Source organism: Anomaloglossus baeobatrachus, chromosome 11 (assembly GCF_048569485.1).
Source record: "Anomaloglossus baeobatrachus isolate aAnoBae1 chromosome 11, aAnoBae1.hap1, whole genome shotgun sequence".
Taxonomy (NCBI): domain Eukaryota; kingdom Metazoa; phylum Chordata; class Amphibia; order Anura; family Aromobatidae; genus Anomaloglossus; species Anomaloglossus baeobatrachus.
The window spans coordinates 125924597-125938057 of record NC_134363.1 but is presented as its reverse complement, the minus strand read 5'-3'; the positions used below and the strand labels follow the sequence as shown (position 1 = coordinate 125938057).

General features: G+C 43.4%; 1 protein-coding gene across 7 annotated transcripts in view; it reads right to left on the bottom strand.

Annotated features, from left to right (window-relative positions):
- The window catches only part of PRDM16 (PR/SET domain 16), an 869912-nt gene that overhangs the window by 325323 nt on the left and 531128 nt on the right, over window positions 1-13461 (bottom strand). The window lies entirely within an intron of this gene.

The window sequence follows — 13461 nt, the reverse complement described above, 5'->3', positions numbered from 1 at the left end:
GTATTTAAAGCTAAGTTAAGATCACTTGAAATAAAATCACATGTAAAAATGGATCAGAGATTTCATGTGCAGCTGAGCGTGCGGTAAAAGGAAGAATAAGCCAAGGCCGGGTTGGCCCGAACTCATTTTCTTATTGGCGTCAAGAAACAACACAGAACATAAACTTTTCCCAAATGGTTTAAAAGTAGGGTATAGACGTCAATGCATGTAGAAATAAAAAGGTGTGCTGCTATGGGGGATGTAGAGGTAGTTTTTGGAAGAGGGGGCAAACAGGCATTAGGCTTTCTTGTCCAAGATGTTTAGTGGTATGATGGGCTTATGTTATATGGTCCCTTCTCTATTACTTTTGTAGAGCTTGCACAATAATTAATTTACCTTGAAATAGTTCTATGATATTGGACTATTGCAACCCCCTGCTCTGTGGTCTCCCATCTAACAGTTTTGCACCCCTTCAATCCATTCTAAACCTTGCAGCCCGACTAATCCACCTGTCCCCCACTATTCCCCGACTTCCCCTCTCTGTCAATCCCTTCACTGGTTCCCATTGCCCAACAACTCCAGTTCAAAACCCTAACCATGACCTACAAAGCCATCCACAACCTGTCTCCTCCATACATCCGTGACCTAGTCTCCCGATACTTACCTGCACATAACCTCAATCCTCACAAGATCTTCTTCTCTACTCACCTCTTATCTCCTCCTCCCACAACCACATACATGATTTCTCCCATGCCTCCCCCATACTCTGAAATTCTCTACCCCAACATATCAGATTCTCGCTTACCTTGAAAAGCTTCACAAGGAACCTGAATCTTCCGACAACCCTACAGCCTGCAATAACCCTCAGTCCACTATAGTGCAACACGACCATTTCCACCCTTGCCTACTGTATCCTCACCCACCCCTTGTAGACTGTAACCCCTCGCGGGCAGGGTCCTTTGTCCTCCTGTACCCCTTTTCACATCTAAAGCCTCATGGAATAAATAGCGCTATAATAATAAATAATAATAATATTGGGAAAGTCTTAGTGCCTGATACACAACAAAGTGTTGGCAGCTGAACTCTCCAATTTCAGCAAGACCAGCCATAGTTCTGTTGTGATTGGGGACCTCCTGAATCTCTCCCAACAAGATCATGTTGAGGGACAGACGGATCCAATCCAGTCCTTTAATTCTCTCTGGAGATAAGTCATTGACAAAGGTGTCTGTTAATGTCTTCTTTTCTTTCCTTATACAGAAGACATCAGTGGTGGACATACAATTGGTGCAACTTGTAAAGCCGCAGTGGGGCCAAACAGGTAAAAGGGCCCACTTCAACTTCCAAAGTAGATTATTTCATTGCCTGTTGGAAATTGTAGATCTATCAAATTGTTAAAGTCTTATTGCCTGATACACATCAAAGTGTTGGCACCTGTACCCTCAAATTTCAACAAGACTGGCCATTGTTCTGTTGGGTTTAGATAGCTCCTCAATCTCTCCAAACTAGACTATGTAGAGGGATAGAAGGATCCAGTTCTTTTATTCTCTTTGGAGCTAAGTCATTGACAAAGGTGTCTGTTAATGCCTTCTTTACTTTCCTTATACAGAAGACATCAGTGGTGCAACCACAATTCAGCCCAACAGGTACAAGAGCCCACTTTTAAATCCAAAGTAAATGAAATTGTGCATTATGATGAGCTGTTTGGTGGCAAAGGACCCATAGTTCTTCCACAGAGGCCCCCTATTGTTTGTGTCTGCTCCTGTACACATATATCCTAGTGTACACATACATGTATACAGCAATCTGATATAAATGGCCACCAGTAGAACTATTATTTTATACGATTGCGGCAAGACATATCTGGGGTTGTAGCTTTGCATTTTAAGTTATTTAAGTGGGAGTGAAGTATATATGTAGGACAGATGATGGACTTATCTTCGTAAAAAAAAGTAAGGATAACAGAGATCAGACATGTTAATATTAAAGCGTAAGTCCTTTAACCTCAGACACTTGTTTGGCAGTTCACGTAGACATTAGATGGTCTGTGGTTTCGCTCTAAATTGGTGGAAACCACCAAAGAAAATGTTACATCTGTGGCCAGCTTTAGGTTGAATAGGGCTCCTACAGGATATATAGACTGTAGACATTCAATAACTTCGGCCAAATTATGTCTTTCCCTCAATAATTAAGATGTCTGGCTTCTTCTACTAATGGTTGCACAAGCATGGTAATTGTGTAGACGTAGGGGGGTGATGAGCCATTACAAGACACCCCTGGAGCCACTTACTGAAAAGAAAACAATAGAAATGAATAGAAAAAAAAAGACAGACTGACAAGTTATGTTCCTCGTGACGCCTCCCAGTATTTGAGTCTGCCGGATCTATGGTTGTCCAGTTTGCCGATAAGTATCTAACATCTATGGCAAGATTCTACTACAAAAATCCACGAAAACAATGTAGAGCTACGCGTTTCAGATGAGAACCAGCCTTTCATATCTGCATTGTATTTTATGGATTTTTGTACATGACATTTGACGTCTGAAATAAAACCTTAGATTTCCTGTGAAATACATATTTCGGGACATTGTAGAGCTGGAATTTTTTTCTTTTTGTTTGCTGTCTACTATGTCTGAACAGCACATTTCCCTGTTCCGGAGAGTTGAGCTGGACTCTTTCTATACATGATAATGATCTATTAGCTTTGACGGTAACCTTACAAGAACTCTGGAAGGACGTTGTATCCCACACACATGGCTTCTCTGGAGATCGCGAGCCTTTGTTGCCATCATTTATTCTGAAGTGTGATTCTAGTAAATAAAAAAGTTCTAAAAACAGCACTCAACCTTGAAATACTACCCAGTCGTGAAGAACCTCTCCTCAGTCTCTGCCGAGCCTGGTGCCGTCCAGCTAGCCTGTGGCCTCTGTATGATGTGGTTAAGGGGTTAAAGAGCTGCACAGAGTTTTATAACACAGTTTAGGCCTCTCCAAGTTAACCGCAAATTCAGAACATGACTAACAACATCTCAGCATTCTTAAGACCTGGAAGACGTCCCACAACACTGGAGGCTTTAATACCACAAGAAATCAATCTAAAGTTTCAGAAAGCCTCGTTGCTACCAAAAAGTGCCAGAATTCTTTATTGCCATGGTATTTGTGCATCGTCTCGTTACTCTTTCCTCTGTCCTCCACTGCCTCCGGGACCTTTGGAGTTAGCACTAAGCCCTCCTGGCACACTCTCAGCATTGGTGCCGGAATATTATTGATTGTGTTCTTTCAAAGAGGGAGGCTTAGTGGGTTTGCAGTCAGGAACAGAGGCTAGGAAACCTCACTATGTTCTCAAGTTCTACGGTAGAAAGAAAAAATCTTATGCTATTAACATTTTTTATTTTAGATTTATAATTTAAAGACTAGACGTGGATTGTACACTCCTACGGTTAACAGAAAACTGTGTCATCATTATACTTTTCTTTTCTAAAACGTAAGAATGTATGCATTGTAACAAATGGTATATATTTATCAGTCTATCAATTATCTTTTTGTATAGCGCACATCTATTTTCATTCTTTCTTTTTCTCTGATGCGGGTGTCACACGGTACGATATATCGGGCGATATGTCGGCAAGGTCACTTCGTAAGTGACACACATCCGGCATCATTTGATACAGTCATATGAAAAAGTTTGGGCACCCCTATTACTGTTAACCTTTTTTCTTTAAGAGAAGCTGTGGAAAAAGAAGCGCAAATAGGGTCTTATCCGAGTTATATGTGGGGTGAAAATAAAGAATATCACTCACCCAGAGAGTTGTGAGAGTCACAACTACTATGCAGGCAAACAATCACGGCCAAAGGCAGCAGCACCCAAAATGGCTGATAACAGAGAATAGTGTAGTAGGGCTTGCACGGCCGCGCCAGTGACCACTCTGACCATAGAGAGTTAATGTTCCTTTATTTCATCTTTAGGTCGACGCGTTTCTGGAGTCTCTGCTCCCTTCCTCAGGACACACAGGAAAAAAGTACATCAAATCTCAAATTTGATGTACTTTTTTCCTGTGTGTCCTGAGGAAGGGAGCAGAGACTCCAGAAACGCGTCGACCTAAAGATGAAATAAAGGAACATTAACTCTCTATGGTCAGAGTGGTCACTGGCGCGGCCGTGCAAGCCCTACTACACTATTCTCTGTTGTTAACCTTTTTTCTTTATAACAATTTGGGTTTTTGCAACAGCTATTTCAGTTTCATATATCTAATAACTGATGGACTGAGTAATATTTCTGGATTGAAATGAGGTTTATTGTACTAACAGAAAATGTGCAATCCGCACTTAAACAAAATTTGACCGGTGCAAAAGTATGGGCACCTCAACATAAAAGTGACATTAATATTTTGTAGATCTTCCTTTTGCAAAAATAACAGCCTCTAGTCGCTTCCTGTAGCTTTTAATGAGTTCCTGGATCCTGGATGAAGGTATATTTGACCATTCCTGTTTATAAAACAATTCCAGTTCAGTTAAGTTTGATGGTCGCCGAGCATGGACAGCATGCTTCAAATCATCCCACAGATGTTCAATGATATTCAGGTCTGGGGACTGGGATGGCCATTCCAGAACATTGTAATTGTTCCTCTGCATGAATGCCTGAGTAGATTTGGAGCGGTGTTTTGGATCATTGTCTTGCTGAAATATCCATCCCCTGCGTAACTTCAACTTCGTCACTGATTCTTGCACATTATTGTCAAGAATCTGCTGATACTGAGTTGAATCCATGCGACCCTCAACTTTAACAAGATTCCCGGTGCCGGCATTGGCCACACAGCCCCAAAGCATGATGGAACCTCCACCAAATTTTACTGTGGGTAGCAAGTGCTTTTCTTGGAATGCTGTGGTTTTTTGCCTCCATGCATAACGCCTTTTTGTATGATTAAACAACTCAATCTTTGTTTCATCAGTCCACAGGACCTTCTTCCAAAATGTAACTGGCTTGTCCAAATGTGCTTTTACATACCTCAGGTGACTCTGTTTGTGGCGTGCTTGCAGAAACGGCTTCTTTCACATCACTCTCACATACAGCTTCTCCTTGTGCAAAGTGCGCTGTATTGTTGACCGATGCACATTGACACCATCTGCAGCAAGATGATGCTGCAGGTCTTTGGAGGTGGTCTGTGGATTGTCCGTGACTGTTCTCACCATGCTTCTTCTCTGCCTTTCTGATATTTTTCTTGGCCTGCCACTTCTGGGCTTAACAAGAACTGTACCTGTGTTCTTCCATTTCCTTACTATGTTCCTCACAGTGGAAATTGACAGTTTAAATCTCTGAGACAACTTTTTGTATCCTTCCCCTGAACAACTATGTTGAATAATCTTTGTTTTCAGATCATTTGAGAGTTGGATAGAGGAGCCCATGATGCCACTCTTCATTGGAGATTCAAATAGGAGAACAACTTGCAAGTGGCCACCTTCAATACCTTTTCTCATGATTGGATACACCTGCCTATGAAGTTCAAAGGTCAATGAGGCTACAAAACCAATTTAGTGCTTTAGTAAGTCAGTAAAAAGTAGTTAGGAGTGTTCAAATCAAGAAATTGATAAGGGTGCCCATACTTTTGCACCGGTCAAATTTTGTTTAAATGCGGATTGCACATTTTCTGTTAGTACAATAAACCTCATTTAAATCCAGAAATATTACTGAGTCCATCAGTTATTAGATATATGAAACTGAAATAGCTGTTGCAAAAACCCTAATTGTTATAAAGTTTAACATTAATAGGGGTGCCCAAACTTTTTCATATTACTGTATATCGTAGCGTGTGACAGCTACGAGCGACCATGAACGAGCAAAAATACTCACCTTATCGTTGCTCGTTGACACGTCGCTCATTTTCAAAAAGTCGTTTCTGCTTCTGTGTGCCGGTTGTTCATCGTTCCCGGGGCAGCACACATCGCTCCGTGTGACACCCCGGGAACGATGAACACAGTTTACCTGCGTCCCGCCGGCAATGCGGAAGGAAGGAGGTGGGCGGGATGTTTACGTCTCACTCATCTCCGCCCCTCCTCTGCTATTGGCGGCCGCTGTGTGACGTCACTGTGACGCCGAACATCCCTCCCCCTTCAGGAAGAGGATGTTAGCCGCCCACAGCGAGGTCGTCCGGGAGGTAAGTGCGTGTGACAGGGGGTTAACGACTTTGTGCGCCACGGGCAACTAATTGCCCGTGACGCACAAACGACGGGGGGCGGCTACGATCGCTCATGCGATCGCCTGATAGATCATCCCGTGTGACGCCCGCATCACTTTCTTTCTTTTTATTTATTTCTTCTATCCATCCCTCAACTGCTATCTCGTGCTGTCAATATTTCCATCAATGTAGTCTATCTATCAACATTTTAGACCTATCAATCCATTCATCCATCCATCCATGCTTTTCTTTCTTTCTTTCTTTCTTTCTTACTTTCTATTACAAAGGTTAATACAATCATGGGACAAGTAAAGATAGGACACTGTAAAGTAGTCAGTGTTCAGCTTGTATAACAGGGTAAATTTGGTGTCCTCTAAATAACTCAACACACAGGCAGTAATGTCTAAATCACTGATAACAAAAGTGAGTACACCCCCAAGTAAATTTGTCTAAACTGTGCCCAATTAGCAATTTTCCATCACTGGTGTCATGTGACTCATTGGTGTTACAAGGTCTCAGGTGTGAATGGGGAGCAGGTGTGTTACATTTGATGTTATCTCTCACACTTTCTCTCATACTGGTCACTGGAAGACAACATGGCTCCTCATGGAAAACAATTCTATGACGATCTGAAAAAAAAAGAATTGTTGTTCTACATAAAAATGGCTGAGGCTGTAAGAAGATTGCTAACACCCTGACACTGAGCTGCAGCACGGTGGCCAAGACCATACAGGCATTTAACAGGACAGGATCAACTCAGAACAGGCCTAACCATGGTCAACCAAAGAAGATGAGAGCACGTGCTCAGCATCATATCCAGAGTTTGATTTTTCAAAATAGATGTATGAGTGCTGCCAGCATTTTTGTATTGGTTACAGGGGTGGAGGGTCAACCTGTCAGTGCTCAGACCATGCGTCGCACACTGCATCACATTGGTCTGCATGGCAGTCATCCCAAAAGGAAGCTTCTTTTAAAGATGATGCACAAGTGAGCATGCAAAGAGTTTGCTGAACACAAGCAGACTAAGAACATTGATTCCTGCAACCATGTAGTGTGGTGTGATGAGAAAAAGATAAACTTATTTGGTTCAGATGGTGTCAAGCATGTGTGGCGGCAACCAGGTGAGGAATACAAAGACAAGTGTGTCCTGCCTACAGTCAAGCATGGTGGTGGGAGTGTAATGGTTTGGGGCTGCATGAGTGCTGCTGGCTGGGGGGAGCTACAGTTCATTGAGGGAACCATGAATACTAACAAGTACTGTGACATACTGAAGCTTAGCGTGATTGTCTCCGTTTGTATTGCAACATGATAACAATCCCAAGTACACTCCAAGATGACCACTGGCTTGCTAAAGAAACTGAGGGTAAAGGTACCGTACTGGCCAAGCATATCCAGACCTAAACTCTATTCAGCATCTATGGGGCCTCCTGAAACAGAAGGTGGAGGAGCGCAAGGTCTCTAACATTCACCAGCTTCGTGATGTCGTCAAGGAGGATGGAAGAGGATCCAGTGGCTCCTGTGAAGCTCTAGCGACCTCCATGCTCAAGACAGTTAAGAAGATCTTGAAAATAATGATGGATACACAAAATATTGACACTTTGGGTACAATTTGGTCATTTTCACTTAAGGGCACACTCACTTTTGTTGCCAGCAGTTTTGACATTAATGGCTGTGTATTGAGTTATTTAGAGGGTACAACAGTATTTACACAGTTATACAAGCTGTACACTGACTATATTGTATCAAAGGGTCATATCTTCAGTGTTGTCCCGGGAAAAGATCCGTCTCACATTTATTGTAAATATTTTTATCAATGCTTAATGTTATCATGCAAATGACGCAAGGGTTAACCAATAGCAATATGTGGCCGGCAGCCTGCGTGGTGTCTGGCGGCAGTGTTGGTGTGTTGTTGAGGGTGTGTTTAGCAACTTTACTATTTTCCAGCTATTGTGTTGTTTTGATGTGTTCTGTGTTTCTTGTGGCCGAGGTGCTCCGATAATCTGCTTTACACCTCTTTACGTTCTCAACAACCTGTATAAGTTTGAGGTTACAGAAGCCGGCGCTCATGTATTCACTATCGGCCTAGCCATGGAACAAAGAGCCCAGATCTAGCAAACCATTCAACAGGTGAAGCACCTAATTACCATCTAATTAAGTTCATTTAGTGGGAAAAAAAAGCTTAAAATTGAAAGTACTCATATTGAGTAGTAATTCATTGTAATTAGCTAATATACATTACAAGCATTCAATGAGAATGTAAAGATTTTAAGTGTAGCCATCACCTTTGCACGCAGGGCGAGCAGCCATATTGGTGCTGAACCAATAATAAGCCTAATTAATTCATTAATAATCTTTGCTCCTTAGCTGCCTACAGAATGCTAAACTGAAAGGGCTGCTTTATGTAGGCAGTGAAGTGATACATTTTGCAAAGCAATACTTATGTTCTTATCCATGAAATTAGGAAAATCATATCAAATGCCCAAGTTTTGTGTTCTGCTTAAGAGCTTTGGGTTGCCTGATCTTGATGCTGATTGCACAAGTGACTTGTATAACGTAATGGAAAGAACGGGTTCATAGAATGAGCAGATCAGATCCGCTTAACATCATATTCTGCGCTCTTCGAAAAGTTTGATGCCGTCCTACCTGCATCTCCACTTTCCTTATACTGTGCATTGGGAGAGAAGTGCCTATCATCAGCAGGAAGGCAAGGGAAGGACAACCCATGAATATTGAGGACCCTGGAGAACGTGCCCACGCTGGGGAAGATGCCTGAGCTCATAAACAGTCATTTTATTCACGCCAATGCAAACCAGTACACAATACGGCGCTAGGGATAGGGTCTCACTTGTCATTTTCAGGCTTAGACATAAAACTGGTGATAAATTATTTTAGAACCCAACGGAATCACAAATTCACATTTTTGGGTCACAAACATCTCAAGAAAAGGTGACATTGTCTGACACAGCTGACAGAGAAGAGGTCTTTGTGCATTCACAACTTTTTCCATTGACGTCTATGGAAGTTCCAAAACTAATGGAGCAAGCATAAACAGCTCACTTACTAACTCGCATGTGGGAGAGCTTCATATGCTCAGCTGCCTCCCAACATACAGAGGTGAGAGAAGGAGGCCGCTTCTGGAGAGGTGCGATTAAAATCTATCAGACATTTAAGGCATACACTTTTATTCAATGTCATTAATGGGTAAAATATCAAAGTGATTGTGAAAACAAGCTCCTTTGCTATTTATTAACCGCCCCCACGTCAGCGGCCGAGCCGCTCGGATCCGGAGTCGCGGTGGCTCGAGGGGGTCTCCGGATCCGGAAGGGTCCATGCAGACACTCAAATTAAAAGAAGAGTGGGGATATGTATAAAGGGATTAGAAAGTTTGTGACGCCCCCCCACGGTTTGTGGTAATGTGAGGGACAAACGCTACCGTTGGGGAGCCCGGTGACGATGGGGTGACAGCCTGATGTTTAACCCCTCCGTGGGTAGGGGGTTTGTGTCCCGGGGGCCGTTGGATTGTTGGTGTTTGGGTGCTGTAGGGGATAGGAACAGGGGTTTTCAGTGTACTCACTCAGTCCAGGAATAAAAACACCGACAGCTTGTAAACCAGAATTCTGAGCACCACTGCAGCTTGTAGGGAGCACGCATGGGTCTGTGCCCTTGGTGTTGCGATTAGCCTGTGGCCCTGTCCTTGGCACTTTTGGTCTCAATTTGGACCCTCGGGTATAAAACTCTTCGGGTCCTGCTCACCCGTATGGCTAACGGAGTGAGCTTGCTCTCAGGGTTCACGCGTAAGATTTCTTTGGACTGTATTGGGAAAGTCCTATCTCATCGGTGCGCTAGTACCCCGATTTTGGAGCTGGTTGGGGATGAATCTTGACGTCTTCACCCCCGTCGGGTAAATTACCGGAACGTGTGAAGCTACTTTCCGGCCTAGGATCCACGTAACCCATCGTGCCCTGACCCCTTGCCCGGTGATCGTTCAAGGCCGCCGAGCACCCTCCTCAGCAGTCTGTGCCCCTTGACACAATCCCCTGCGACTGGGTTTCCAGCTCCTACCAGGCCTAGACCAACATCTGCCACTTAGTAACTACAGGAGCCCTGCTCCAGGCCGGTGACCTCTCCCTCTCAGAGAGTCACCTCAGCCTCCTTCCTCTCTCCTCTCCTCTTCTGCTCCACTGTCACTTTCTTCACTTTCCCCTTACCAACCCCACATATGGGCGTCCCTATTCCCTTCAGGCCCCTCAATGGTGTGTTTGGTGTGTACAGTGTAAAGTGTTTCTAGGATTTTAATTGGCTAAGCTGTTAGCAACACCAAAGGGCCAGGACCCGTAACCAAGGAGGAGGTGGATATTGCACAGAAGGGCAGATTGCACAATACCCTGTGATGACCTGATAGGCCAGGGCGTCACATTTGCCTTTTATAAAAATCCTCACTTTTCTCAAAAATGGAGAAATTATTAATTTTGTTGTGTACAGTTCATTGCATAGGTTTCCAGCCACTGCAGTCTTAAAGTGGTCGGTATTCTACACATGGAGCATGCATCGCTGGATCTGGGCAAATTTAGTTGCCCTACTCTTCAGCCATGCTGCACAAGCAAAGCTACCTCTGCTAGCAGCAAAGGAGAGCCCTCAGTTTGGACCAATGGCATGACCATGCTGCTAATCTCAACTGTGAATCTTCAGGAGCACACTGTCTCTGGGCAAGCAGGAAGTTGGGAGGCAGAGGAATGGTGTGCTCCTGAAGAATGATGATGAGATTAACCCTTTAAATGTCTGAGAAGAGACATACCCCTTTAACTATCTTAAGCCATGCTACAGAAGCAAAGCTACCTCTGCTAGCAGGAAAGGAAAACGTTCAGTGTAGACCAGTGGTGTGACCATGCTGCTTATCTGAACTGTCAATCTTCAGGAGCACAATGTCTCTGGGCAAGCAGGAAGTTGAGAGGTAGGGAAATGGTGTGCTCCTGAAGAATGAAGATAAGAAGAAGATAAGATAAGAAGATAAGATTAAATCTTTACATTTCTGAGAAGAGAAATACCCCTTTAACTATCTTCAGCCATTCTATACAAGGAAAACTACCTCTGGTAGCAACACAGGAGAGCGCTCAGTTTGGACCAGTTGCATGACCATGTTGCTGATCTGAACTGTCAATCTTCAGGAGCACACTGTCCTTGGTCAATCAGGAAGTTGGGAGGCAGGGGAATAGTATGCTCCTGAACATTAATGATGAGATTAATCCTTTATAAGTCTGAGAAGAGCAATACCCCTTTAACTATCTTCAGCCATGCTACACAAGCTAAGCAACCTCAGCTAGCAGCAAAGGAGAGTGCTCCATTTGGACTAGTGGCATGACCATGTTGCTGATTTGAACTGTCAATCTTCAGGAGCACACCTCCCATGGGCAAGCAGGAAGCTGAGAGGCAGGCGAATGGTGTGCTCCTGAAGACTGAAGATGAGATAAACCTTTCTAATGTCTGAGTAGAGGGGAATACTCCTTTAACTACTAAATATGTAAGTAACTCTGCATGACTAGGGTCGTTAAAACTCAACAAAACTCCATGGCTGACAACACTGACTCTTATGAGCCATAATCCAAAAGTCCAAAAACATGATAGATTATCCATGTCATATAGCATTCCGCGTTGGAGTTAAGATGGAGGCGCATGTCTTTAATGTATCTTGGGCTGTCTATAATCGTTAGCAGCCATATTACGGAACGATTCAGGGTACAAAATACATATTCTAAAAGTGAGAGATTAGAGAAGACAAGAGACTTTTGTGATTCATTGAAATACATGAAAAGCGAAGGATCCGTGAAGCATGAACATGTCTATGCTCCGCAGAATGAATGACAGCTTGTTCCATATCCCCCCCCCACCTGTTGAGCTTCAGCATTCATACACAGTCCCACAGGAAGAGTCAACGTGAGACGGCCTTGTGTGATGATATCGCCTTCCTGTTTAATGTTCGCTGCCTTCTGTATATCATACATTATGCATGATGCTTTATATTTACCTGATAATACTACAAACAAGGGCTATGTTTCCTTAAACACATATTTCCTCTGCTTCTTCGAAAGCAAGTTCAGATAATTTGGGAAAAAAAAGATACTTTGCCTTCAATGCCGGCTCAAAAATGTCCTCATTCATGATCCTGAAAGACTTGAGCTGTGGTCTCCTTGGGATTGTGTGTTATATACTGCGGCATTGTGTACTGGTGGCCGGGGGGCTGACAAACCTGATACTGCTGAAACCTTTAAGAGCTCCGCTGGTGTAAAAGAGACTTATCGAAAGCAACGTTTTCTATATTTTTATTGTTCGTCAACATTAAAAGTAGCACTTTTATGGATCTGGTGTAAAAGTATTTTTGTGCCTGCAGAATAGGAGGAACGTGCAGACGTCCTTCCGAATGATTGTATTTGTTGTATAACGCTTGTCTGCACTCCCAGCCGCATGCATAACCCTCATAAACAATAGAGGGCGCCTTCATACAGTCAGTATGGTGCGGATCAGGATGTTCTCTATCACAATTCGGCTCGTAAGGCTCTTACCGGCTGAAATATGCTGTTACATATTATGAAATGGCTTCACGTGAAATCCCTCCCTGATCCTTCTGTTTACAGGTTTTATATTGGAAGCTTATATGATACGATATATAAGTCATAACTGATAGCTGCAGAATAGCTCATTTTAGACTATGGGGATAAGATTGGATGCCTGACAACATGTAACTGGTTAATGATTTTAGAAGTGGGGTTTCTGCTATGTAAAGAAAAAAAAAGGAATCACGATCCCTACAACTATCTAATATACTTTATGTATTAATTCCATAGCGCTGTCTCGATTTCTGCTTCCTTTCTTGTTGAGGATAAGTCTTTTTCAAGAACTTAATAGTGTCACGCTGGATATGGTGAAGTACCAAGCGCACGGCGAAGGGAAACCCTGAGTCCTGGGAGAAGGAAAATGGTGACCCCTGACCAAACCGCTGCTGGTCCCTGGGGTCCCTCACCACACTAGATAGGTCCCACACCTATGTGCTGAGCCAGATACCAGACCCTAGGTATCCCTAGTGCTCGGTCCTAAATAGGGAACGGATGGGATGAGCTCTTCATCAACCCCAGTAAACATTATAGAAGACACAAGGATACAGAGGAAAAGCATGAACTACTTATCTACAGATGACTCAGGCAGAAGTTCAGCAGACTTTTCAGCAATAGTATCACAGAGGAGTACAAGCCACCTGCTTGCACCTAGGGCTTGAAGGAACTGAAAAATATCACCAGCATCAGTCCAAAGGAAGGAAGGGGTAT